At 36.6% G+C, this 25,700-nt stretch overlaps 1 protein-coding gene across 1 annotated transcript in view; it reads left to right on the top strand.

Annotated features, from left to right (window-relative positions):
- ZNF654 (zinc finger protein 654) overlaps positions 1 to 25,700 on the top strand; it is a 104,095-nt gene that overhangs the window by 39,248 nt on the left and 39,147 nt on the right. The window lies entirely within an intron of this gene.

The raw sequence follows: 25,700 nt of genomic DNA, 5'->3' as shown, positions 1-25,700 counted from the left end.
ATTTTTTTTAAAAAGTAGTATTTCGGGGCCAGCAGTGGCACAGTGATTAAGGTGCTAGACTCTCATATAGCCTACTGCAATTCAAGTCCTGGACCTGTGACTTGGAACTCACATAGGACACGTGTGCATGCCTGCCCAAAATCCCAAGTTTCTTTAAAAAAGAAAAGGCAATATTTCTTAAAAAGAAAAATTTTCTCCCATATTCGATTTTACCTTAATAGAAAAATTAATTATTAATATATTTTTCCACACTAGAAGAAAACTAGAAAAATAGCAACATAGTGTACCTATCAAAAGAGAATAAATCTATAGAAGTATTTTATTCAAATAAATATTTAACACTAAAATTCTTGTAACAATTATTCTGTACTTGTTTATTCTCTAAAGGTTTGTGTCTGTCTAAGGGTAAAATAGAAAATAAGATAGATGATAAGGTAGATAATAAGATAACTAAGATGGATGGTTCTTGTTCTGAAAAACAGAGTTAAGAGATACTAAACAAGCAGTTACACTATTACATAATTGCAATTAGGAGAGATTTACAGTGTGGAATGAAAAAACACAGCAGGGGAGTCAATTTAGTCTTGAAAGGTCAGGGTAGATTTGCTGGATAAGCTAACACTTGCTGAGTTCTGAAGGAATGGTAATAGTTTAAATGAAGGAACAGAAGAACTTCCTAGGGATAGCTAACAATGTTCAAGACACCTGGATAAGAGATCAGGAAATTGGACCAGTGGCTATCATGGTGGTTGAGGTGCTGGACTCCCACATGGCTGACTGTAGTTCAAGTAGCAACCATGGTTTGAGTCACAAACTTGGGACTTGATTTCTCACTTTCCCTTTCTCTTTTGCTGTCTCTTTCTGGTCAAATAAAAATAATAACAACAACTAAAAGTAAAAAGATAAAATAATTTCTATTTTTTTAAGAGATTTTTGCTATCAGATACATATACTCACCGGAGAGAGAGAGACAGAGAGGCAGAAAGTAAAATCACCCCCGTGGGGAGAAGGCCACGTCACAATCCCTTCTCCATTTTTCTCTCAGGATTTTGGGCATGCACACACACATTCCTCGTGTGAGTTCATGGTGCTGGGGCCAGGACTCGGACTGTGGTCAACCATGTGGAAGTCTAGCGATGTAATCATTCCATATCTGCTGGTCCCAATGAATAAAATAATTCTTTAAAAAAATAAAAGAGGTCAGAATATTAACAGATTTCAATCCTACAATATTTGTTTGTAGGATTCTTTTCATTTTTTATTCACTTGACATATTATAATAAATGTGTATAGGTTAGGGTAAGAGTGAATGTATGTGTATATTTGTGTGTGTATATATAATATAAATATATAAAACATATTATGTGTAAAATATGTAAGTTATTATATTTTCTGGCAGTATTTTTCCACCTTCATAAAAGCCTATGCTAATTTTATAATTATACATACTTTTAAGATCTATAGAAATGACTATTACTGTAGAGAATTGTCTTAAATTTGTTATTATAACTGCTTCTAACTTTACCTGGCTAGCAGTTTCAATGAGCTATATTTTCTAAACAAATGAAGATTTTGCTATGTCTGTATAAGGACTGTTGAAAAAGTTTATGGAAGGTGCCCATGGAAAAATTATGCACGGATTTAAAACATTTTTTGCATTAAAGATAAACTTATGCTTGACATTTTTGAAATCTTCATGTATGTATGTATGTATGTATGTATGTATGTATGTATGTATATATTTGCAATACAACAGACGTCAAATTTATTCTTCCTAGATAAGAAAACTGAGATCTGAGAATTTGTAAGACTTGCAAATTTGAATTAATTAAATTCTGACTGGTCTTTTCCTGTTCTCTAGTTGTAGATTGGGTAAATCTACATTTAGTGGGCATTTGAGCAGAAAACATAGAATTGAACCGTTTTACATAAATAAAAGCACTTTTTTTTTGTTTTATTCATATTAGAGTATATGAGCATGAATATAAGAGAAAGGGAGATAGAGATGAGTGCCCTCCACAGAGTCTAGTCATGCCTCAATCCCCTTTCACCAACCTTCCAGCCTCCTGGATCTTGGGCACTCATGTACATACGGGGCATATTTTTAGAGTCACTGGACTGGGATTCAAACCCTGCTTGCCATGTGGTACTCAGCTTCTCTTGAACAGTGTATTATCTTTGTGCTGTGGAGCTGGCCTAGCCCTAAACCAAATTTTTTATTTTTGTTTTTTTAGGTTTTTGCCATCAGTTGGGTACGCTCAATGAAAAGAGACAGAAAGAGACTGTAGAAGAGAAAATGAGAGATCACCCTCCACCCCCGACAGGGATGACCATACTACAATCTCTTCTTCATTTTCATCCTGGGATTTTGGGCATGATTTTCTATTCAGCTCGTCTGGGATGTGAACCAATTAGCTATGTAGGAGTCCAGCACCTTAACCACTATGCTACCTGTTGGCCCCCTAAGACAAATTTTAATGCTGCCTTCCCAGCCTCCTTTTGCCTAATGGAAAGTAAATATTCATAAATTTCATCACTCCAGGCAAAGTTAAGTGATGGGACAGGAGGGGTTTGCCTGGCAGTCCTAGGTACTAGAAGGATTGCTAGACTGAAAACTATTCAGCTAGTAGCTTATAGTATGTGTAGTGGCAAAACTAAAAAGTATTAAGTCCTAATATGATAACTGCCTAGGAAAGAAGACCAAAGGGTCTGCTCTTTCATGGAGCTAAGTAGATTTATCAACCTATTATTTAGAACAACTGGACATTCTTGAAATAGGGCATGATTTTTAAGCTGCCACACCTTGGACTCAGCTCACAGTTGGCCATGTGGCAGTACAACACCTTAACTGCTATACTTCCTGCTGGCCCCACAACCAAGTTTTATGGATTGCATTTATTACTTAGGTCTAGGCTTCAACAAACTTAGGAAAAAGCTTGGAAATTAAATAAAGTAATACATTTGTTTTTTTTGGGGGGGAGGCAGGACCCTCAAAAAGTGTTTGTCTTATAAGCCTCAATCAGTATATCTCTTCTACATAAAATAGAGCAGTGATCTCCAACCTTTTTGGCACCAGGGACTGCTTTCATGGAAGACAGTTTTTCTTTTCTTTTTTTTAGAATTATTGTTTAATTTTATTTATTATTTTTAAAAATTTCACCAGAGAAAGACAGAAAAAGAGAGAGGGAAAATGAGCAAGTAAGCTACCAGACTCAAACTGCAGTTGGCTGTATGAGAGTTCAGCACCTTAAACACCACACTACCTGCCAGAATGGGAAGACAGTTTTTCCATGGAATCGGAGAGGGGTCAATGTCAGGATCATCTAAGTACATAACATTTATTGTGGGCTTTATTATTTATATTATAATATATAGTTAAATAATTATAATATATAATTAAATAATTATGCAACTCACCATAATGTAGAATCAGTCGGTTCCCTAAGCTTGTTTTCCTGTGACTAGATGGTCTCATCTTGGGGCTCCTATGAGAATCTAATCCTGCTGCTGATCTGATAAGAGGTGGAGCTCAGAGATATTGTAAATGATGGGGATTGTCTGTAAATACAGATGGAGTTTCACTCTCTTGCCTGTTGCTCACCTTCTGCTGTGCAACCCAGTTCCTAACAGGCCAGGGACTGGTAGCAATCCATGGCCCAGAAGTTGGGGGCACTTGATTTAGAGCACTCTTATTGTTTCTTGACAGTCTTAATTATATTGATCAACAAACACCAGTTTTTTCTATTTTGCATCTTTTACCTTCACTAATCACTTGTGACAGGTGACCTCATTTATTTTTGGAGAAATCTAGGCTGTCAGGCTTTCTATTTCTTTATTTTCTCTCTCTCTCTTTTTTTTTTTTTTTTTTTTGGATAGGGCATGTGTTGTTCCCCGAAAGGAGGCACCAGCAGTTAGCATAATGGCTATGTCACTGGACTCCAATGTAGACAACCATGGTTTGAGTCCTGGACCCGATGGTTTAAACTCACGCTGGGCGCACATGCGTGCCTGCCCAAGATCCTGAGAGGAGAATGGAGGAGAAGGGATTGTGGTGTGGCCACACCCCTGGGGGGTGATTTCTTGTTTTCTTTCTGATGAGCGCACGTGCCCTATAGCAAAAACAAAACAAAACAAAACCTCTCCAAAAAAAGATAGAGACAGAGAGACAAATCACCTCCCAGAGGTGATGGCCATACTGCAATCCCTTCTCCATTCTCCTTTTGGGATCTCGGGCATGCATGCACATGTGCCCGGTGTGAGTTTAAGCCACTGGTCCAGGACTCGAACTGCTGTTGACTACATGGGAGTCCAGCGACATAGCCATTATGCCAACTGCTGGTGCCTTTATTTTCTGTTCTGAGGAAAAAATGTTTTTCCTTTTTGAGTTAGTTGGTAGTCTTAATGCTATTCCTTTATTAAACTCTATCAATATTGTTTTGTTCTTTATCATTACATTATTTTGTTTTCAGAATATGGTGTAACCATCAATGTTAGACAAATTTGTATGGATTTGTTTCTGTAGGCAATGGTTAGAAATTCAGCATTGTATTTGGTGCTGGTTATAGCTACCATCTTTTCACCTGTAATTTTGGTCTTTATTGCTCTTTTTTAAGTGAAATATTGGGTTGTCAGAAAATTCATGACATTTTTCTATGCTCTTCTATGCAAAAATGCATCATGACTTTTTCGGTGACTCAGTAGTTTACTGTGGTTATTTTAGGGGCAAATAGGAGTTATAGTAGAATTTTTATGTTGTCACAAATGGAAACTTATCACATGATAATACGTTTTTCCCACCAACACAGATGTATGTATGTGTATATATATGTATGTGTGTGTGTGTGTATATATATATACATATATATATATATATGTATATATATATGAGAATCTAGAGAAATCTACTATGTAATTTCAGAAAACAGTATTGATTGTTTTTTTTGTAGAAGCAAAGGAAACAAAGCATGATAATTCCCTTGTTCACTGTAGATAAACAAATTAGAATGTAAAAGCATTCAACTGAAAGCTACTGTTTAGGCAGATCAAGTACTCTTTTTTAAAGTTATTTATTTAATATCATTTTTCAATTTGACTGAAGGGAGCAAAAGAAGAAATCAAGCTACCAGGTCTTGGACTCAAACTGCAATCAACCATGTGGGAGTCCAGTGTCTCAACTACCAATGCCACCTTCCAGCCCCCAGATCAGTTATGTTTTAGAATAAGGTATATAAAGCCATTATAGTCATCATCAAGGTGTAAGTACATGTTTGAATTTTCTGGTAACTTGAATTACTTAATCCTTTGCTAAGTCACATCATTGAAAAAAATAGATCTTAATCTTGTAATTCCTTCCCACTAACATTCTTGGTTCAGAGAATTAGACCACCACAATTTATGTCAGCTTTCACTATGGAATGAAGAAAATAAATGTTTTTTGTAATTATTGTAAAAGTGACAAAATTTTGCTCATTGCTTCTTTTGCAGAAATCTTACAAGAAATTTCTCTAGGATGAAGACACAAAACTATATATTTTTTTATTATTTAATTTATTGGTTGAAGCTTTTTGGCTATAATTTTTTGTTGTTGTTGTTAGAGACATTTTTGCTATAGGGCATGTATGTGTACTTGCCAGAGAGACAGAAAGCAATAAATCATTCCCTGAGGGGATGGCCACTCCACAATCTGCTCTCCTCGGGATTTTGGGCATACACACACGTACGCCCAGTGTGAGTTTCAAGCCTCTGGGTCTGGGACTTGAACTGCAGTCAGCCAGCCATGTGGGAGTCCAGCAATGTAATCATCATGCTATTTGCTGGTCCCATCTGTAGTGTTTTAAAGCAATGGTATCTAGAAAATATTTTTTCTTTCTATTTTAAAACTGGGATAAAAAAAACTCTTGTCCCATTGGGAATAATATTCAGTGCATTCACAGTCATTCCCTTTTTAATTTTTTAAAAATAATCATTTCATTTTATTTTATTTTATTTATTTATTTATTTAATTTTGACCTGAGGGGACAGAGAGAGAAAGAAAGAGAGAGAGAGAAGGAAAAGTAAAGGGAAAAAGTAAGCCGCTAAGTCCCAGACTCGAACTGCAGTCAGCCACGTGGGAGTCCAGCACCCTTAACCACGCCATCTGCCAGCCCCCCTTTTTAATTTTTTTAGTGGTTAGGATGTATCTTAGGCAAGATCAAATTAGAGAATTGTAAACTATGTGAAATAATGCAGTCAAGGGAATTTAGTATGTAGAACCACTTTTAAAGAGGACTGAAGAGAGTAGATAGCATAGTGAATCTAGACCTTAACAACTGTTGTTAAGTTGCTAATTGCTCTTACATATGAAAGGACAAAAGGGGAAGGAAGTATTAGTAGGAGCAACACAGTAATAGAATGATACACTTATACATGAGAGGTCTTCAAAAAGTTAATGGAGAATGTGTATGACATGAACTGTACATGGACTTCTAAATTTTGTTTGCAGTAGAAATGAACTTATACTTTAATTATATTTTTCCACACACTTTTGAAGTACCTTTGTATAATGTACCCTTTTAGGGGCCAGCAGGTGGTGTAATGGTTAAGCCACTTCTCTTCCACATGACTGACTGCAGTTTCAGACCCGCTCCTTGAAACTCATAGCAAGCACCAGGTGTGTGTGCATGCCCAAAATCCTTAGAAGAGAATGGAGGCGAAAGAATTGCGATATGGCCACCCGTCCTGTGGGGGGTGATTTCTCACTCTCTGTCTCACTGTGTCTCCAGAGAGCACATGCACCCTGTAGCAAAAACCTCTTAAAATAAAATAAAGTACCCTTTGGGGTTGCTTTCAAGATTTTTCTCCTTATTTTAATTTTTAGTTTGAGCCATGAATTAATACATGCTCATGGGTCAAAATTCAAATAGCATGATGAGTATATAATGAGATATCCCTGCCACTGAGATATGGTTTGTTCCCCCTAATTTCCATTTCTATCACAACAATTGTAATTATTTTATTGAGTTTTCTTCCAGAACTGTTTTATTCATTTTAAGAAAAAATAATTTTATATTTTCTTGCTCCTCATTTTAGGCAGGTGTACTGTACTATATATACACTGTTTATACACTGTTTATGTATACTGTACTATATATACACTGTTTTGTGTCTCTTTTTATCGCTTGAGTATCTTTTCTTATCAGTATAGAAAAGTTTCATCAGTCATTAGGTTGGCTGCAGAGTATTTTACTCCTATGGCTATATAAAAATTTAATTTCCTGGTCCCTTACTAATGGGTAGTAAGTGTTTGCTCTATTCTTTTGCTATTATTTTTGATGAATTATCTCATGTACATGGGTTTTGTACAGGGATAAATATGTAAGTCCTAGGTATATCGTAGGTATAAATGAGCTAAATCAGAGTATGACATTTTTCATTTTTGTAGATATTGCTAAATTTCTTCTGCAGATTATGAACTACTTTACATTTTTGCTACAAATGTAACATTAGTTTCCATGTAATTAAACTCACATTGTAAACCTACAATCCAGTGATTTTTAATAAATTTAAAGTTGTGCAGCCATCACCACTATCTAGGTTTACAACATTTCATCATCCCAGAAAAGCTCCCTCATGCTCATCCGAGTCAGTCCTTAGTGCCTACCTAGCCTAAGGCAACCACTGATCTGTTTTCTGGCTTTATGAAATCTTTCCTAGATTCTTCACATGGACATATATAATATGTAGTCTTTTATATACTTTTAAATTAACAATAAGTGAAAGTAGTTAGCATAGTTTTGTAAAGTAGTCATATAAAAAACTCTTTTATATGACCAATTTAGAATGTTTTGAGGATTAATTTTTTGTACCATATATCATATATCAACTTATTAGTTTTTGTGTTGAATAGTATTCTGTTATATAGATATATTACATGTTGTTTATGCATTCAGCAATCGGTAGCTATTTAGATTATTTCCAGTTTTAGGCTGTGGACATTTGTGTACATGTCTTGTGTGGACAAATCTTGGGTACACACCTAGGAATTGAATTGCTAGAGATATGATAAATTTACTATGTTATAAAACTGCTAAACTCATGGGGCCACTAGGTGGCTTAATGGTTAAGGTACTGGTCTCCCACTTGGCCAACCATGCTTTGAGTCCTGGGCCTCTTGTCTTCAAAATCACACAGGTGTGTGTGTGTGGTGCCCACAATCCTGAGAGAAGAACTGAGAAGGAATTGTGGCATGGCCATCACGGGGGGGGGGGGGGGGGGGGGTTTTTTTTCCCCCTCTCTGTCTCTCTTCAGTGAACATACATGCCCTATGGGGGAATAAAGTTGGTAAACCCTTTCCAAAGCGAATGTGCCACTTAAAATTTTGAGCAAGTACCTACAGGGGTTCCTTCTAATTTCACCACATCTACACTAATATTTATCATTAATATTTTTCATAATAACCATCTGGTGATTATGTAGTAGAAACATTGCATTTTGGATTTAGTAGGCATTTTCTCAGTGTAGTGAGAGTAAGCATCTTTTATGTGCTTATTTGCTATCTTCTTTGGTAAAGTGTTTCTCAAAATATTTTACTCATTTAAAATTGGATTATTTGCTTTCTTTTTGAGCTTTAAGAGTTCTAGATACCCATGTTTGTCAGATGTATGATATATAAATACTTTCTCCTACTTTGAGGCTCCTCTTCATTTTCTTTTTCTTTTTTTTTCTTTTGGAAAGGTTTTTGCTATAGGGCGTGTGTGCTCGCCAGACAGACAGAGAGACAGAGAGAGACAGAAAGCGAGAAATCACCCCCCCAGGAGGGATGGCCATGCCGCAGTCCCTTCTCCTTCCTCCATTCTCCTCTCAGGATCTTGGGCACGCACGCACACGCGCCCAGAGTGAGTTTAAGCCACCGGGTCCAGGACGCAAACTGCGGTCGACTCATGGGAGTTCAGCGACATAGCCATTACGCTAACTGCTGGTTCCTCCTCTTCATTTTCTTATAGATGTCTTTTGAAGTTTCTTGCTGTTTTTTTGTTTTTTTTTTTCTTTTTTGGGTTTTTTTTTCTTATCATCATAATCTTCTTTATATTACATTGGATTACATATAACTTTACATTGATTTCCATTGTTTTTTCAAAAGAGAATGCCATGCATGTCAGTCAATACAGAGACATCAATCTCCCCGCTTTATCATTCAATGTCTTTTCCATGCATTTCCCAATAATTATTATTATTATTATAATTTTTTTTTAAAACAGTCAATCACTATTTCTCATTTTGCTTGTTAAAAGACTTCACCCATCATGAAATACTTCCCACACCAGTCCAGTTGAGAATACTATACACGTCATCATCAACAGATAATAAACCATATCTGTTTCTCACTAACATCCTCTCTATTGTTCACTTGCTATCTTTCTCTACTGATTGTAATGTGCCTAGAGTAGTTTTTGTTCTGTTTTTTTTATCTTAAGCTCTTTAGATGTGTAGATTTATAATTGTCAACTTTGGGAAATTTCTCCAAAATAATTGTTTTAGAAACTACTATTATGTTTTCCTTGGAATATCACTTGAAAGGAATCAACAGTTTTCAATCGATTGATATTTTTGACTGATATCTTTCTTTATGTGGCCGAGAGAGAATCCCAGTGAGGCATCATTATGTAGCAATCTTTTTTCTTTAATTTCTCAATCCTGCCAGTATTCCCAGCACACAGTTACACATGCCCAGTGTGCTTTTTGAGCCTCAGGGCTGAGCTTTAAACTGTGATCTGCCATGTGAGATCTAGTTCCCGATTTATGGTGCTTAACCACTGTGCTACAGAGTTGGCCATCTCCTATACCTTATGGCTCTGTTCCTTTTTTTTGGAGAGAGAGATTTTTGCTATAGGGCATACACACTACCCAGAGAAGGAGAGAGAGAGAGACAGAGAGACAGAGAGACAGAAAGCAAGAAATCTACCCCCAGGAAAATGGCTATACCACAATCCCTTTTTCTCCATCGTTGTCTCAGGATTTTAGGTATGCACGCACATGCGCCTGGCATGAGTTTTAAGCTGCCAGGTTCAGGACTCCAGCTGTGGTCAACCATAGGGGAGTCCAGCAATGTACCCATTATACCATCTGGTGGACCTATTTTGAGAGATTTTTGCTATGGGGCATGTGTGCTTACCAGAGAGAGAGACAGAGAGAGAGCACAGAGAGACAGAAAGTGAGAAATTACTCCCCAGCGGGGGATGGCCACACTGCAATCCCTTCTCCTCCATTCTCCCCCCAGTATTTTGGGTATGCACACACATGTGCCCAGCATGATTTTGGGCATGCGCACACATGCGCCCAGCATGAGTTTTAAGTCACTGAGTCTGGCTGGAACCATGGTCGCCTTTGTGGGAGTCTAACGATGTAACCATTATACCATCTGCTGGTCTCTTTTTGTTTGTTTTATTTTACATGATTTATATTGTTACATCTTTTACCTATAAAAGACATTTCCAAAAATACCTTTCCAAAATGAAAGAGAAATAAAGATATTTTTAGTTAAGACAATTAATTTCCATAAGACAAGGTATAGAAAAATGTTAAAGGAAAGCCTTTAAAAAACAGCATAAATGCTGAACAGAAATTTGTATCTATTTAAAGAAATGAGAGCTGGAAATGGTAAAAAGATTGAAAATAAATATGAAATTCAATTTTTCTCATTATTAAGCAGTATAAAACATTACTGATGGTCTAAAGTAAGGGCTGACAAAATATTTGTTAAAGGGCCAACTATTTTAGATTCATGGACCATAATATAACTGGTTTAGCTATTCAACTCTGCTCTTCTAGCATAAAGGTAGCCATAGACAATCCATAAATGAGTGGCTGTGGCTATGCTCCAATAAAACTTTTTCAGAAACTGGCAGTCTGCCTGTGGGCCATAATTTGTAAATGTCAGAGATAAAACAAAAATTGTAGTAAAGGATTGTTGGTTATATTTAAAATTAAATGACAAAAGTAACATATAGGTTACTTATATTTAACACAGGATGATATTATGTGAGGGTAGGCTGGGATTTTTAAGATTATTTTAAAGGTTGTAAACGCTAGAGTAGCCACTAAAAGCAAAGGTGAATAAGTTAAGCCAAGTACAGACAAAATGGAATCATAATACTTAATCCCCAAAAGGTGAAAAGGTCAAATAGAACAGTTAACAGATACAAAGAAAACACTATTAAGATGGTAGGTTATGGCACTTCTTCAGTAGCATGTGCTGAACTTTCTGCTTCGGAGTCTGAGGCCACATGGGAAGCCTGGATTCATTTCTTAGTCCCTTCTAAAAAGTTGTGTGTGATAGTCCACACCGGTAGTCCCAGCTACTCAGGAGAGTGATGGAGGAGAATGGTAATGGTAAGCTCACAGCCAACGTGGGTATGGTAGCAAGCAAAGAGCTGAACATGGTGGCACATGACCGTGGTCCCAGATGCTTGGGAGGCTGAGGTAAGAAGAACATAGTACAGCGAGCTCCTGTATTTAAAATGAAAACCAAATACCCCCCCCAAAAAAAACAAAACCCAAAACCCCATACAGACACACACGATTGTAATTTTTAATCAAGTACATCAAAAATTTTATTAAATGCAAATGGCCTATGCCTACTAAAATAGAAATCAGAAACAAAAGATTCAACTAACAAATATATAACCATTTTTTCATGCTGTTTATTAGATAATCAGATGCATACTTTTCTTCTCTTTTTTCACTTAATTTAGTATCTTAGAGAACACTGTAGTGATATAACCATAGTTGTATTCCGTTATGTAAGGTATATGAGTGTAGTATCCTTTATCAGAAATAGTGTTTCAGAATATTAATTTCTTCAGATTTGTGAATAGTTGCACATATATAGAGCTACCTTGGGGATGGGACCCAAATGTAAACATCAAATTCATTTACATTTCATATACACTGCATATGTAGAGCCTAAAAGGAATTTTGTGTCTGCCATTGGCATATATGTCCCACGTGGGCCATTTTATTACCCTTTGTGGGTTTGCTTGCTTGGGGGTAGTCCTAAGTGTGTGGAAAAAGATCTGTTGCAGCTGGAGATGGTTGGAAGTCTCTCTTCTCTTCCCTTGGTGACTTTGAATAAACTGTGTTATACACCTGCATTTTGACTGTGACTGTGACTGTGTTTTGACTGTCACATGATGTGAGGTATAGAATTTTCCATTTGTAACATTATGTCAACACTTAAAAAAGTTTTGAATTTTGGAACATTTTAATTTTGAGATTACAGATGTGTCAGTCCATTATTGTGTTGCTATAACAGAACACCTGGATTCTGGTGGCTAGAAAATCCAAAGGCATTGGGACCAGCAGTTGGCATAATGGCTATGGTGCTGGACTCCCACATAGCTGACCGTGGTTCAAGTCCCGGACCTGGTGACTTAAACTCACACCAGGCGCGTGTGCATATGTGCCCAAGATCTTGAGAGGAGAGTGGAAGAGGAGGGATTGTAGGGTGGCTCTCTTCCCTGGGGGTGATTTCTAGCTTTCTGTCTCTGTCTTTCTGGTGAGTGCATGCACCCTATAGTAAAAACCTCTCCAAAAAAATATTAATTAAAATTTTAAAAAGTCCAAAAGCATGAAACCACCATCTGGTACTTCTTCACAACTGTAGGCAGTGTCCCCACAATCCAAATACTGCCCACTAGGCCTCTTGCACATTAGCTTTCACCATCTCTCTCAACACCATTACATTGGGGACAACGCTGCAGACAGCGGTCTCTTTTACAACAACCTGCTCTCATGGGAACTAATCCCTTATCACAAGAGCTAGAACTCATTCAATTACCTCATGAGACAGCATCAGTTCATGAGACTGTCACCTGTATGATGCAATGACTGCCTGTTAAGACCAAATTCTAAAACACAAATCATTGATGGGAAAACTATTATCGAAACCATGATGGGCCAAGCCATATTCAAGCCATAGCAGGATGGTCAACTTGTCCTCTACTGATACGTATTGAGGTTGTTTCCATTATTTTCCAATTATAAATAATGCTATAGTTCATTTCTTTTGCATGCTTTTTTTTCCCCTTTTTTTTAATTAGTAGATTTTGGGGTTAGTTTCCTAGAATCTGTACCAAAGGATGCGCACATTGTAATTTTGCTAAATATTCTCTATGTTATATTCCTTCTATAGAACTGGTACCATCTTGAATTCCCACCACAAAGCCTTTTGTTTGTTTTTTTCCTTCATCAGTGGGCATGTGTGCTCACTGAAGGAGGGGTGGGTGGGCAAGAAGGCAACTTCTCCCCTATTGGGCATAGTCATGCTGCAATTCCTTCACCATTTTGCCTTCTTTTGGGAATTTTAGGCACACATGCCTGGGTTGGTTTTCAGGCCTCTAATTGCAAGAATTAAATCATGCCATCAGGCAAGTGGATCCTTGTCTGCTTAAATACCAGGCCATGGAATGATTCCTGTTCTTTTTTGGCAGGGTATGGGGGGTAGTTAATTTAGTAGATGAGAAATGGCGTCTCAGTGTAGTTTTAATTGTTTTTTCTTATTATTATTTTTTTTACTGTGAGTGAAACTGACATTTTCTTTTATATCTTTTGAATGTTTGTCTCTTCTAAAACCCGTGTTGAAATTTAATTCCATTATAACAGTATTCAGACTTTTGAAAGGTCATTAGGCTATGAGTCCCTGCCCTCATGGGTAGGTTAGATGCCATTATAGAAAGGTAAGTTTGGCTACCTTTTGCCTCTTGGCATTTTTTGCCTTCTGCCATCTCAAGATCCATCCTTCCTCATGTCCAGAAGATGCAGTGTGCTAAGCACCGTCTTGAAGAAGAGCGTGGCCTTACATATACCAAACTTTCTGGTACCTTGACCTTAGACTTTCCAGGCTTTAGAAATGTGAGCCAAATAAGTTTCTGTTAAAAAATGACCCAGTCTCTGGGGCCAGCAGGTGGCATGGTGGTTAAGGTGCTGGACTCCTACGTGGCTGAAGGCAGTTCAAGTTCTGGACCTGGCGACTTGCTTTCTCACTCTCTCCCTTTCTCTCTCTCTCTGGTCAAACTGAATAATAATAATAACTAAATAAACTTAAAAAATTGAATCATCTTTAAAAGAATGACCTAGTCTCAGTTATTCTGCCGTATTTTTACTATTAGATCAAGAAATCCTGGGAACCAGCAGTTAGCGTAATGGCTATGTCACTGGACTCCCACGTAGTCGACTGCGGTTCACGTCCCAGACCCAGTGGCTTAAAATTCACGCCAGGCCCGTGTGCATGCGTGCCCAAGATCCTGAGAGGAGAATGGAGGAGAAGGGATTGCGGCGTGACCATGCCCCCTGGGGGGGGGTGATTTCTCGCTTTCTGTCTCTATGTCTCTCTCTGTCTGTCTGGTGAGTGCACGCATCCTATAGCGAAAATTTCAAAAAAAAAAAAAAGAAAGAAATCTTAAAGACTTTATATTTTCATTTTCCATGAGCTATGTATTTGTATTCAATCCCATCTTATATAAATTAGACTTACTTTCAATTTTTATAAGCTCTTTATGTTTTAAGGATACAAAGCCCTTCCTGTGATCTAAGTTACAAATGTGTACCTTTTCATTTATCTTTTGTTTTGCTTATAGTGTTTATATGTTTGATGCTTTTATAAAATTATGTACTTTTCTAAAATGTAATTAAAATGTATCGATTTTCCCAACTGCTTCTGAATTTTAAATCATAGTTAAGAAAAATTTCTCTGTAACCAACTTCTGATATCAGAAGTTTCTGATACTTGTACTATTTAATTTTTTTACATTTTAGTTTTTGGTCCATTTTGAAATTTTCTCCCATTTGTATGTTAGAGTGAGTTATTTTTATTTTTTAATATTTGGTTATAGAGTATGAAAAAGTTGATTTTTACCCCGGCTGATTTGAGAGATTGCTTTTGTCATGTTCTGAATTTTCATATGCAGTTGGTCTCTTTTTGGATTTTCTATTTAGTTTCATTAGTCTTCTTTATTCACATGCCAATGCAATCTTAGTTTAATTTCAGCAGCTTTACAAAATATAATAAGGACAGCCAGTGGTGGTGCTGTGGTTAAGGCAACTGGATTGCATATAACTAACTGTAGTTCGAGTCCTGGAGCGATTAGTTGAAAAACATGCTGGGCACGTGTGTGTATGCCTAAAATCCCAAGAGAAGAAGGGATTGTGACATGACTATCCCCTCTTGGGAGGAATTTCTCACTTTTTTTTTTCTCTGCCTCTCTGGTGAGCACATACACCTTTATAGCAAACTAAAAAAAAAAAAAAAAAAAAAAGTAATATAAGGTAGTCCCTTTTTATTACTTGTGTCATTTCATGGTTTCCCTAGATATTCAGCTGTGTAATCAGTTTGTCTTCTTCCAGAAAAACTTAAATGTACTTTTACTGTATGCCAGTTTCTAAATTAACTAAGGAAACTTTAACTCTTAATTGATTGAAGTATATACTTACTGTGCTGTTTTTCTTCCTCCAGTCCAAAACTCTAATGGAACTCTAATGCTAAAACCTTAACTCATAACTTACATGCTACTCATATATTTTTCCTTTATTACTTTTAAATTCAGGAAGATTATTATTATTGCCTCAAGCTATAAAAATTTTAGCCTATATATTTACCAATTTACATTGGTTTTGCAAATTTAATTTTCTATTTTTTAATAAATGGTCTGTATTTTTGTCAGATTTTTTATAATGTTTATGTTTCAGATTTTATAGTGCTATGATTAGCTCAGTGTAGATTTCTCTTTATTTATTGATATTTCTTGGGCTTCCTAAATTTGTGTAAAAAAAATTAGTGCCCAATTATTGTCTTTGCCTAGTTCTGGATTTTAATTAAAAATTTTTTTTTCTATTTTGTAACTATTATTAGACTTGTATATTCCACCCCTGTTTCTTAACTCTTGTTTGTTTTCTTTTTTTTTTTTTTTCTTTTTTTGGAGAGGTTTTCGTTATAGGGCGTGTGCACTCGCCAGAAAGATAGAGACAGAGAGATAGAAAGTGAGAAATCACCCCCAAGGGGGGATAGCCACACCTCAATCCCTTCTCCTCCATTCTCTTCTCAGGATCTTGGGCATGCACGCACATGTGCCCGGCGTGAGTTTCAGCCACTGGGTCCGGGACTTGAACCATGGTCGACTACGTGGGAGTCCAGCAACATAGCCATTATGCTAACTGCTGGTCTCACACCAGGCGTGATTTTTAAGCCACAAGGTCTGGGACTCAAACCACAGTTGACTACATGGCAATCCAGCTACATAAGCATTATTCTATCTGCAGGTCCCTATTTCTTTGTCTTTATGTATTGCCCGTGAACTTTTTTTTTTTTTCAGCTCTCAGTCCAGCAATATTTTCTTCAGCTGTGTCTAATCCATCATTAAATCTGTCCATTGACTTGAATTGCAGTGATTTTACCATTTATTTCTAGATGTTTTCTGGCTACAATTGATAATTATTTTGTATTCTTTACATTTTCAATACTTTTTTATTTCTAAACTGTACTTACATTTTGTATTCTGTCTGATTTTAACATATAAGAGCTTCATTAATACCCTTCCATTGGCTTTTGTTTATGGTGCTATTTCCTTGTAAATTGTGTTTTTTATTGTTGCTATAATCGTTTTCATTTACATTGTGAATTTGTATTTTCTTAGAATTAAACTATTTGTTGTCATTGAAGCCTAGATGGAAGGTGGCTCTTGAGAGAACATTCGGACTTGTTTTTGCCAGGTGCCTGGGGATATTAGTAGTTCAGGGCTAGTTCAGGCTTGAGTTTATTGGACCACATAGATAGTATTGAATCCAGGTTCCAACCTACATAAGAGGATTTTCAAAGTAGATTTGTTTCTCTTTTTCTACCTGGCTACAAGTTCAGACAGGCAGTTTTCCTTACAGTCTAGAAATGAGATAGGGAGGAAGATTATTCTGGTTTAGCTATTTGAATATTTAGTCAAGGCAACAGTCTGTTTCTAAGGGGGAATCACTCAAAGTGTCTAGTCTGTCACTATGGAAAATAAAAATTTATTTCATCTTTGTTATGTGTACATGAACAAAAATATAAGCCTTTCCCTTAGTAAGGGCATGTTAAATGGAATATTTTGAAGGCACGTGCATTTGAATGGCTATGTATGTCAAAGTCAGTGCCCTTCTTTTTTTTTTTTTAAAGAGAGGATTTTGTTACAGGGTTCATATGCCAGATAGACAGAAAACAAGAAATCACCCCCCAGGGAGACGACTGTGCTGCTGCAGTCCCTTCTCCATTTTCCTCTCAGGATCTTAGGCACACATGCACATGTGCCCAGCTTGAGATTAAGCAGGCGGATCTGGGACTCGAACCATAGTCAGCTCTGTTGGAGTTCAGCGACATAACCTTTACTCCATCTTCTGGTCCCAAAGTCAGCACTTTTTATTAATGTTAAGTAGCACCGAGTAGAAATTTCTGTAAGATATCAAATATTTAGCATTAAGGTGTATGAAAGAACTTAAGGATCAAGTATTTTTGTGTGTGTGTGTGTGTGTATGTGTGTGTGTGTGTGGTATTTGGTGTTTTATAGATAAGGTCTGTGTCGTAATTCTCCTGCCTCAGCCTCCTGAGTAGCTGTTGTTATAGGAACATGCCACCTTGCCCGGCTTTTTTAGAGTAGTCTGGGAATCAAAGTCAAGCCTCCCATGTGGTCTCTACTTGTGAATCAGCAGTGCAAAGTACATACTACCATGTACCATGGCTAGACCAAGCATTGAGTGTTTTAAATAACGTGTGGGTAATAAATTTTATCAGTATTTTATTCATGTAGAATAGGTCTTAGTTGTCTTCTACTTAAATTAGTAAGTGGATTTCTTTATTTTGAAAAATTTTTTAGGTGTTTGCCATAGGGCACGTGTACTTGCCATAGGGCACGTGTACTTGCTAGAGAGAGACAAAGTGAGAAATATCCCCCAAGGACATATTGTAATCCCCTTCCTCCATTCTCCTCTTGGGATTTTAGGCTTGCACACACATGCACCCTGCATGACTTTCAAGCTGCTAGGTCCAGGACTTGAACTGTAGTCAGCCATGTGGGAATGTACACCTTAACTACCACACCACCTGGTATCCCCCACGTAAGTGGATTTCTTATATTTTGATAACTAAGTAACATAGGTTAGTGGAATTTTCCTGTGTTAGCTAACTTCATAAATCCCACATTCTTACATTTCAGTGCAAAGACTATTGATATGCTATAGAGATCTGTAATTCTGGGTATAACTGCCAATCATGTATATATGTGTATCTGTGTATTTTAAGGAAATCTGGTACCTTATTACCATTTGTTATATTAATATATGGGAAAATACAGTTTGAATTCCAAGTACCCGAATGACAAAATATAATTTTGTTTCATAAATTGGAATTCTAATAATACTCTAGTTACTTAAGTTGTGTAGCTTATAGGAATAAACTGATAGAAGTCAAATAATATGGTTATATAATAGTGTATATATTTTTAAACTCAAAGGCATACCATTTATAATAAATTATGTCCTACTACAAATTATTTTTATTTTTACATAAATCATTTTGTTTAGGTAATTCTATTTTAGATAAATATTTCAAGGTAGGTAAATGAATTATAGGTAAACCTTTGGACTAAGATTATTTGTAAGTTGTTTCATATATAATTGTTAACATATTAAACATTATAAAACATATATTTTTAAACATTTATTCATTTATTTAATTTCACCAGAGGGAGACAGAGAGAGTGAGTAAGAAAGCAAGCCACCAGGTGCAGGACTCGAACCATGGTTGGCCATGTGGGAGTGTCCAGCGCCTTAGCCACCACACCACCTGCTGGTCCCAACATATTAAACATATAGAAACATATTATTGTGGGCCCTTCATATCTATGGCTTTTGTAGCCACATATTCAGTCAGTGCTTATTGAGTATATTAGGGGGAAAAAACATAACAATACAGTAATAAAAATTATATAAATTAAGAAGACACAATATAGTATTAACAACTGTTTGCCTAGCCTTTACATTGTGCTAGGCATCTTAAGTGACCTAGAGATGATTTAGTATATGGGATACTATACATAGATTATATACAAAATATTTTGCTATTTTATATAAGGGTTTTGAGCATTTTGGTAGTCATAGGGGCTCCTGGAACCAGTCTCCTACGGATACCAAGGGATAGCTGTACATAAAATATATTCAACATTAAAAACTGATAAAAATATTATGATACAATTATGTTTTGAAAGAAACATTTGGATGAATTTTTATGAGATATCTTTTAAATCTTTATAGTTTTAAGAAGAACAGTGTGTTAGATTTTCAACAAAGTTGACACATGCATAGCTGAGCAGACCAACTCTCTGAAGAACTTCTGTTTTCTATAGATTGTTGAAAGACAGTTGAGTTACTAATGTTAATAGTAATAATACTAGGAGTTACTAATGTTAATAGTAATAATACTAGCATTGCATTATTATCAGCAAACATGTATAGTATATCACTAAGTACCAGGGATTCTTATTCTTCCAGGTGCTTTTTAGGAGGCAGTCACTATTGTTATCTATGTTTTATAAATAATGAAATAGGAATTAAGTTATTAAAGATATTAAATAATTTGCCCAGAGTTATACATTAAATAAGTGGTGAGGCTGAGATTCAGACCCAAAGTTTGGACCTACAGTAAGTATTTTTGGATCTTGACTCAAAGTCGCCATTGCCACTTCTTAACTCTGCGTTATAATGTGAAAACAGCCATAGTCAATTAATAAATAAATGGGTATGGCTGTGTTCCAACATTTTATTTATTGATAGTAATAATTGAACTTCATGTAACTTTCACCTGTCTCAAAATATTACTGACTTTTTAAAAGACAAAATATGTTAACCAATTCTATTTTCTGCACCAAATAAAAACTAGTCTTCCTTGAGCCAAATTTGGCCCATGGGCAGAGTTTGACTGCTTTGCTCTGGGTTATTACTTAAATTTGAGATCCTACTTTGTTCTATTTTAGACTCCCGTAGAGTTTTCTTCCAAGATGGCTAGATCTCTAAACATTTAGCTGATCATTTACACCAGTCAACTAGTAATTTAGTTGGTCACTTACAATGGTTTGAAACACACAAAGTTTCTACTTTCTACATGTAATATAGGTTCTTCCCCATGATTTCAGCCTTTACGTACTTGCAAAAGTAGTTGACTTCCCTAAATCTTTCTCTAAAGCTAGATCATATTTTTCACCCTTTTACTCTTATTTTGCCTATGGTTTTCTCATTTAATATCATGATCATAGAGTTGGGTATTGAGGTAGCTGGTAGTGTGAGGTGAGGCATGCACAGTCCTCTGCTTAAGTTGGCTCCCCTCTTTCATACATACATAATGTACACAAATTCTTCACAAGGTCGCGCTAAGCTGCATACTTATTTTTAAATTTAGTGCCACAACACATTATATTTCTACTTACAGCTTTTGTACCTCTCTCTTCAATACAATTAATTGCTCTCCCAATCAGTACTACCTACTGAATATCATGATGCAATACCACTCTCTTCTACCTAGGATACATTTAACTCCTCCATATTTCGACATGATATAACAGTAATATGCAAAGTACAGTACTACAATAATACAGAAGAGTCACGTATATATTAGTCTAAGGAGAAGGACATTTTTAGGGCAAATTCTTACACACAATCACATAGGTGGGTCTTAAAGAAGCAACAGATTAAAAGATCTGAAAGAGCATAGCAGTTGTAGGGAATCAGGCAAAGTTTCTTATGATTACAGAGCATGCCAATTACGGTAAAAGCTTTGTATGTAATGGTAGGTTTGGATTAGACATATGAGATTATTATGATAATAAATTTGGATTTTTTGCTCTAAATCTGTGATCTCAGATTCCTAAATAGAACTGAAAGGGAATATAAGTAATAAGTAAGCCAAGTCTTCAGTGTATTGGAGAAATAAGAGAGGTGAATGGAGATAGGCAAATTAGAAGCCAATTGTTCAGGCTCTAACTGAAGACTATAGCTGCTTGGCTTATTTTTTCCATTGAGAACTTAAAGTCTCATGTCATAGAGGCTCCTATTTTTTAAAAGCACAGGTAAGTTTATCTAGATTTAATCTGAAATAACACAGTTTTAAAACTACTGACAACCAGTCAGATTTTTTTTTTTTTTGAGAGGTTTTTGCTATAGGGCACGTGCGCTCACCAGAAAGAGAAGAAACAGAGATGGAAACCAAGAAATCACCCCACAGTGGGGATAGCCATGCCGCAATCCCTTCTCTTCCATTTTCCTCTTGGGATCTTGGGCACGCACACACATGCGCCCGGCGTGAGTTTAAGCCGCCAGGTCTGGGACGGGAGCCGCGGTTGACTATATGGAAGTCCAGCAACATAGCCATCACGCTAACTGCTGGTCCTGAGTCAGAATATTTTTTAAAATGATGTCTTATCCATATAAAACAAGTATGTTGGCTGAAGGTCTCTGCTTTAAGATCATACAGTCCAAACAACATTTGTAAAATCTGTAAGTAAATGGAATCATTTCTGTGTTTTAGAAAGGTTCCAGTGGCAGCTGTTAGAACATGGGTTTCAAGTTAAGTGTGGAAATAGCAAAATAAACACAGGCCCAGTAGAAATTTAAAGATATAAATTGATACTTTGCTAATAAGGGACAGAGAAGATTCCAGAGGTGTATTTGATAGTTAAATAAATAACTGGAAAAAAATTAATTAAAAATAAGTCTAATCTTGGGAACCAGCAGTTAGCGTAATGGCTATGTCGCTGGACTCCCACGTAGTCGACCGCGGTTCGCGTCCCAGACCCGGTGGCTTAAAATTCACGTCGGGCCCGTGTGCGTGCGTGCCCAAGATCCCAAGAGGAGAATGGAGGAGAAGGGCTTGCGGCGTGACCATCCCCCCTGGGGGGGTGATTTCTCGTTTTCTGTCTCTATGTCTCTCTCTGTCTGTCTGGCGAGCGCATGCGCCCTATAGCAAAAACCCCCCCAAAAAAAAAAAAAAAAAGTCTAATCTTGATCAAAAGTGATAAATGTAAAAGAAAAGCAGTCCAGAACAGACTGTGGAATACAAGGTTCATTTAAGTATCGAAGGCTTCAGTAAAGCATAGGCCTGAGACTTTGGATAGGCCCCATACTCATCAGGGTCATTGCCCCAAAAGGCATGTTTTAGTTTACAGTAAATACGTTGTGATGCTGCAAAAGGAGCAAAAATACTACAGGGTGACACCCATTCTTTCTTCTTTTCACTATGCTTGATTTTATTATGTAAAGAATAAAATATAGCCAGTTGCCTACATTATTTAAAATGGACCAACATAAACTCTTGTAACATTCCCTTCTCTTGTCCTTTCTCTTTATTACATAAATAGTTTTCTAATCTATTTTTGAAGAGCACACATGTCTGGGAAATCAGATTTTGCTCATTTGGGCAATTTATCCTTTCTTTTTTTTTTCTTTTTTCTTTTTTGGAGAGGTTTTTGCTATAGGGTGTGTGTGCTCACCAGACAGAGACAGAGAGAGAGAAAGCGATAAATTACCCCCCGGGGGGGATGGCCACACCGCAATCCCTTCTCCTCTCGGAATCTTGGGCACGCATGCACACGCGCCCAGCGTGAGTTTAATCCACTGGGTCAGTGATGCGAACCGCGGTCGACTACATGGGAGTCCAGTGACATAGCCATTACGCTAACTGCTGGTCCCAATTTATCCTAAGCCCTAGTTCAAGTAAACCATTTTTATTTGCAACAACAAAAAAGAATTCTCTGGTGGTTGGGGTGCTGGACTCCCACATGGTTGACTGTAATTCGAGTTCTAGAGTAGGAGGCTTGCTTTCTCACTCGTCCTCTCTCTCTCTTTCTCTCTGATCAAATTTAAAATAGTAATAATAACAATAGTGATGAATAAAATAATTATTAAAATAGAAGGAATTCTCCAATGCATCTGACCCCTATTTCTTATCTGCCATATGCAGAGGTGCCTGCTTCTACTAATTTGTTGGCTAGCCCTTTAGATAGTCTGACAGTACACAGACTTAACTTACTGGAGTACATCTGGCCTTCGTTTTCTCACTTCCTTTACACAAAGATAATGTAATATTATATTTCTGCATCTTTGCTTAACAATGTGTTTTGGATTATTTTCCTTACCCATAGAGATGTAACTATATTCATACTTATACTCTCATTACTATTGGCATTGTGTGAATATATTGTAATTAATTTACCCAGTCCCCTATGGTAGATATTTAGGATATTTTCAGTGTCTTGCGAGTACAAACCATCTATGATATATTAGGTTGTTGGAAAAGTCATGATGCATTTTTTACATAGTAAAATAGAAAAATATGTCATGACTTTATGATTTGAGCTTACATGTATTCAGAGGATGAAATTCCTGTAAACAGAACTATTAGGTCAGATGGTATGTGTACATTTTAAATTTTGATGCCCATTACTATATATTACTGTTAAAAGAGGTAGTATACTTCATAATCTCTTCAACACTATCTCTTGGCCAGTTTATTTTCCTTTCTTTTTGTATTTTATTGTCTTTTTTATATATTCAGCCACTGTATATCATTACAGCCTGCAAAATGAATTTTCCCAGCATGGATACACTGTATACTAGTCCAGTTAAAGATATTGTCATACATATTATCATCAACAGATAAATTTGCATTTTTGTGACCCTTAAGTGTTTTTGTTTCTTTTTTTTCTTTTCAGCCTATTCTTTCTTTTTTTTATTTTTTAGAGGGGTTTTGGCTATAGCCAGACAGAGATAAAGAGACAGAAAGTGAGAAATCACCCCCCAGGGGGGATGGCCTTGCCACCATAATCCCTTCTCCTCTATTCTCCTCTCAGGATCTTGGGCACACATGTACATGTGCCCGGTGTGAGTTTTAAGCCACCAGGTACAGGACGCGAATCGTGGGCGACTACATGGGAGTCCAGTGACATAGCCATTATGCTAACTGCTGGTCCCTTTTTGGCCTATTTCTTAGCACCAGAACCGTCATAGACTACATCAACTTTTTTTATTTCTGTAAATAGGATAGAATAAATGGTATTTCTTACCTTTATCATTTTCACTTACTTAATTATGAGTAGGTAAAAGTATATTTTCATATTTAAAAAAATACTTATATTTCTTTTCTGTGAAATAATCTCTCCCAGTTTCTGTTTGGTTGTTGACTATTTTTTTTTAAATCCCTTACAGCTTTTTTTTCTTTTTAAAAACCATGTATTTATGGGACCAGCAGTTAGCGTAATGGCTATGTCGCTGGACTCCCATGTCGCTGACCATGGTTCGAGTCCTGGACCCGGTGGCTTAAAACTCACACCAGGCATGTGTGCATGCGTGCACAAGATCATGAGTGGAGGATGGAGGAGAAGGGATTGTGGCGTGGCCATCCCCACTGGGGGGTGATTTCTCGCTTTCTGTCTCTCTGTCTGTCTCTGTCTGATGAGCATAAGTGCCCTATAACAAAAACCTCTACAGAAAAAAAAGAAAGAAAAAAACCCCATGTATTTATTTATGTATATTGTGACATTTATTTATTTATTTATTTATTTATTTAAGTTTTAGGGTATGCTATAGGGTTCATATACTTGCCAAAGAGAAACAGAGAAAGAAAGTGAGAGGGAAAGTGAGAAATCACCCCCTGGGAGGATGGCCATGCCACAATCCCTTTTCCTCCATTCTCCTAGGATTTTGAGTACACATGCACATCCACCTTGTGTGATCATCAAGCTGCCAGGTCTGGGACTCAAACCATAGTCGGCTATGTGGGAATCTAGCAGATTTACCACCATGCCACCTACTGGCCCCTGCGTATAGCTCTTTAATTAAGGAAATCAGCAAAGATTCATAACTTTCAAAAACTATATTTCTATAGTTATATTTACATTTTAAATTTTAAGTCTTCATTAGGAATTTATTTTGATTAAAGGTAATAATTACTTATAAAATTAATGTAATTGTAGGTATGCCTAGTAGACTGTCTGCTAGATGAATTAAAATATAAGATTTTGAGGGATTTCTCTTTTGGACTATTTTAGCATTACTAAATAACATTGAATAATTTTATAGTTTTCTGTGTTCATGATTAGGCAATAGTTCCTATTTCTTTATTAATTCACAAATTATTAAAAAAACATATATTAAGAGTATTTTCCAAAGAAGTTTTAAAAAGTAGGAACCATAGAATTTGAACAGTCTTAATAAGTGGAATAATCAAAATAAGTGTAACATTTAAGGAACCATGTGTCATTATTCTTGATATATGCAAGGAGAGAGGAGTGACCCTAGGCACAGTAGTTGAGTGTCGTACATAGGGAGCCAGATCCCCATATGGTTGACTTTTTTGAATCCTGCCTTCAGAGGCTTGGAAAACATACTGGGCATGTGTGCATACATGCCAGAAATGCTAACAAGAGGAGAAATGGAGGAAAAATTATTATATTAATATAATCCTGTATAGAACCAGAACCTGCTGCCGCTGCCCTTGAAAATTCCTAAGCACATCTTAGGCATATACTCACCTTTTAGTGCTATTAATATAATGACCAGTCCCCATTGCGAAATGCCTTCTCTCTCACTCTCTCTGGTGAGCACATACCCTCTAGCAAAAAAAAAAAAAAAAAAAAAAAAAATAAATGGTGGGACCTTGT

This window comes from Tupaia chinensis, unplaced genomic scaffold, assembly GCF_000334495.1.
Source record: "Tupaia chinensis unplaced genomic scaffold, TupChi_1.0 Scaffold000448_1, whole genome shotgun sequence".
Classification (NCBI taxonomy): domain Eukaryota; kingdom Metazoa; phylum Chordata; class Mammalia; order Scandentia; family Tupaiidae; genus Tupaia; species Tupaia belangeri.
This window is presented reverse-complemented; position numbering and strand designations above follow the sequence as displayed.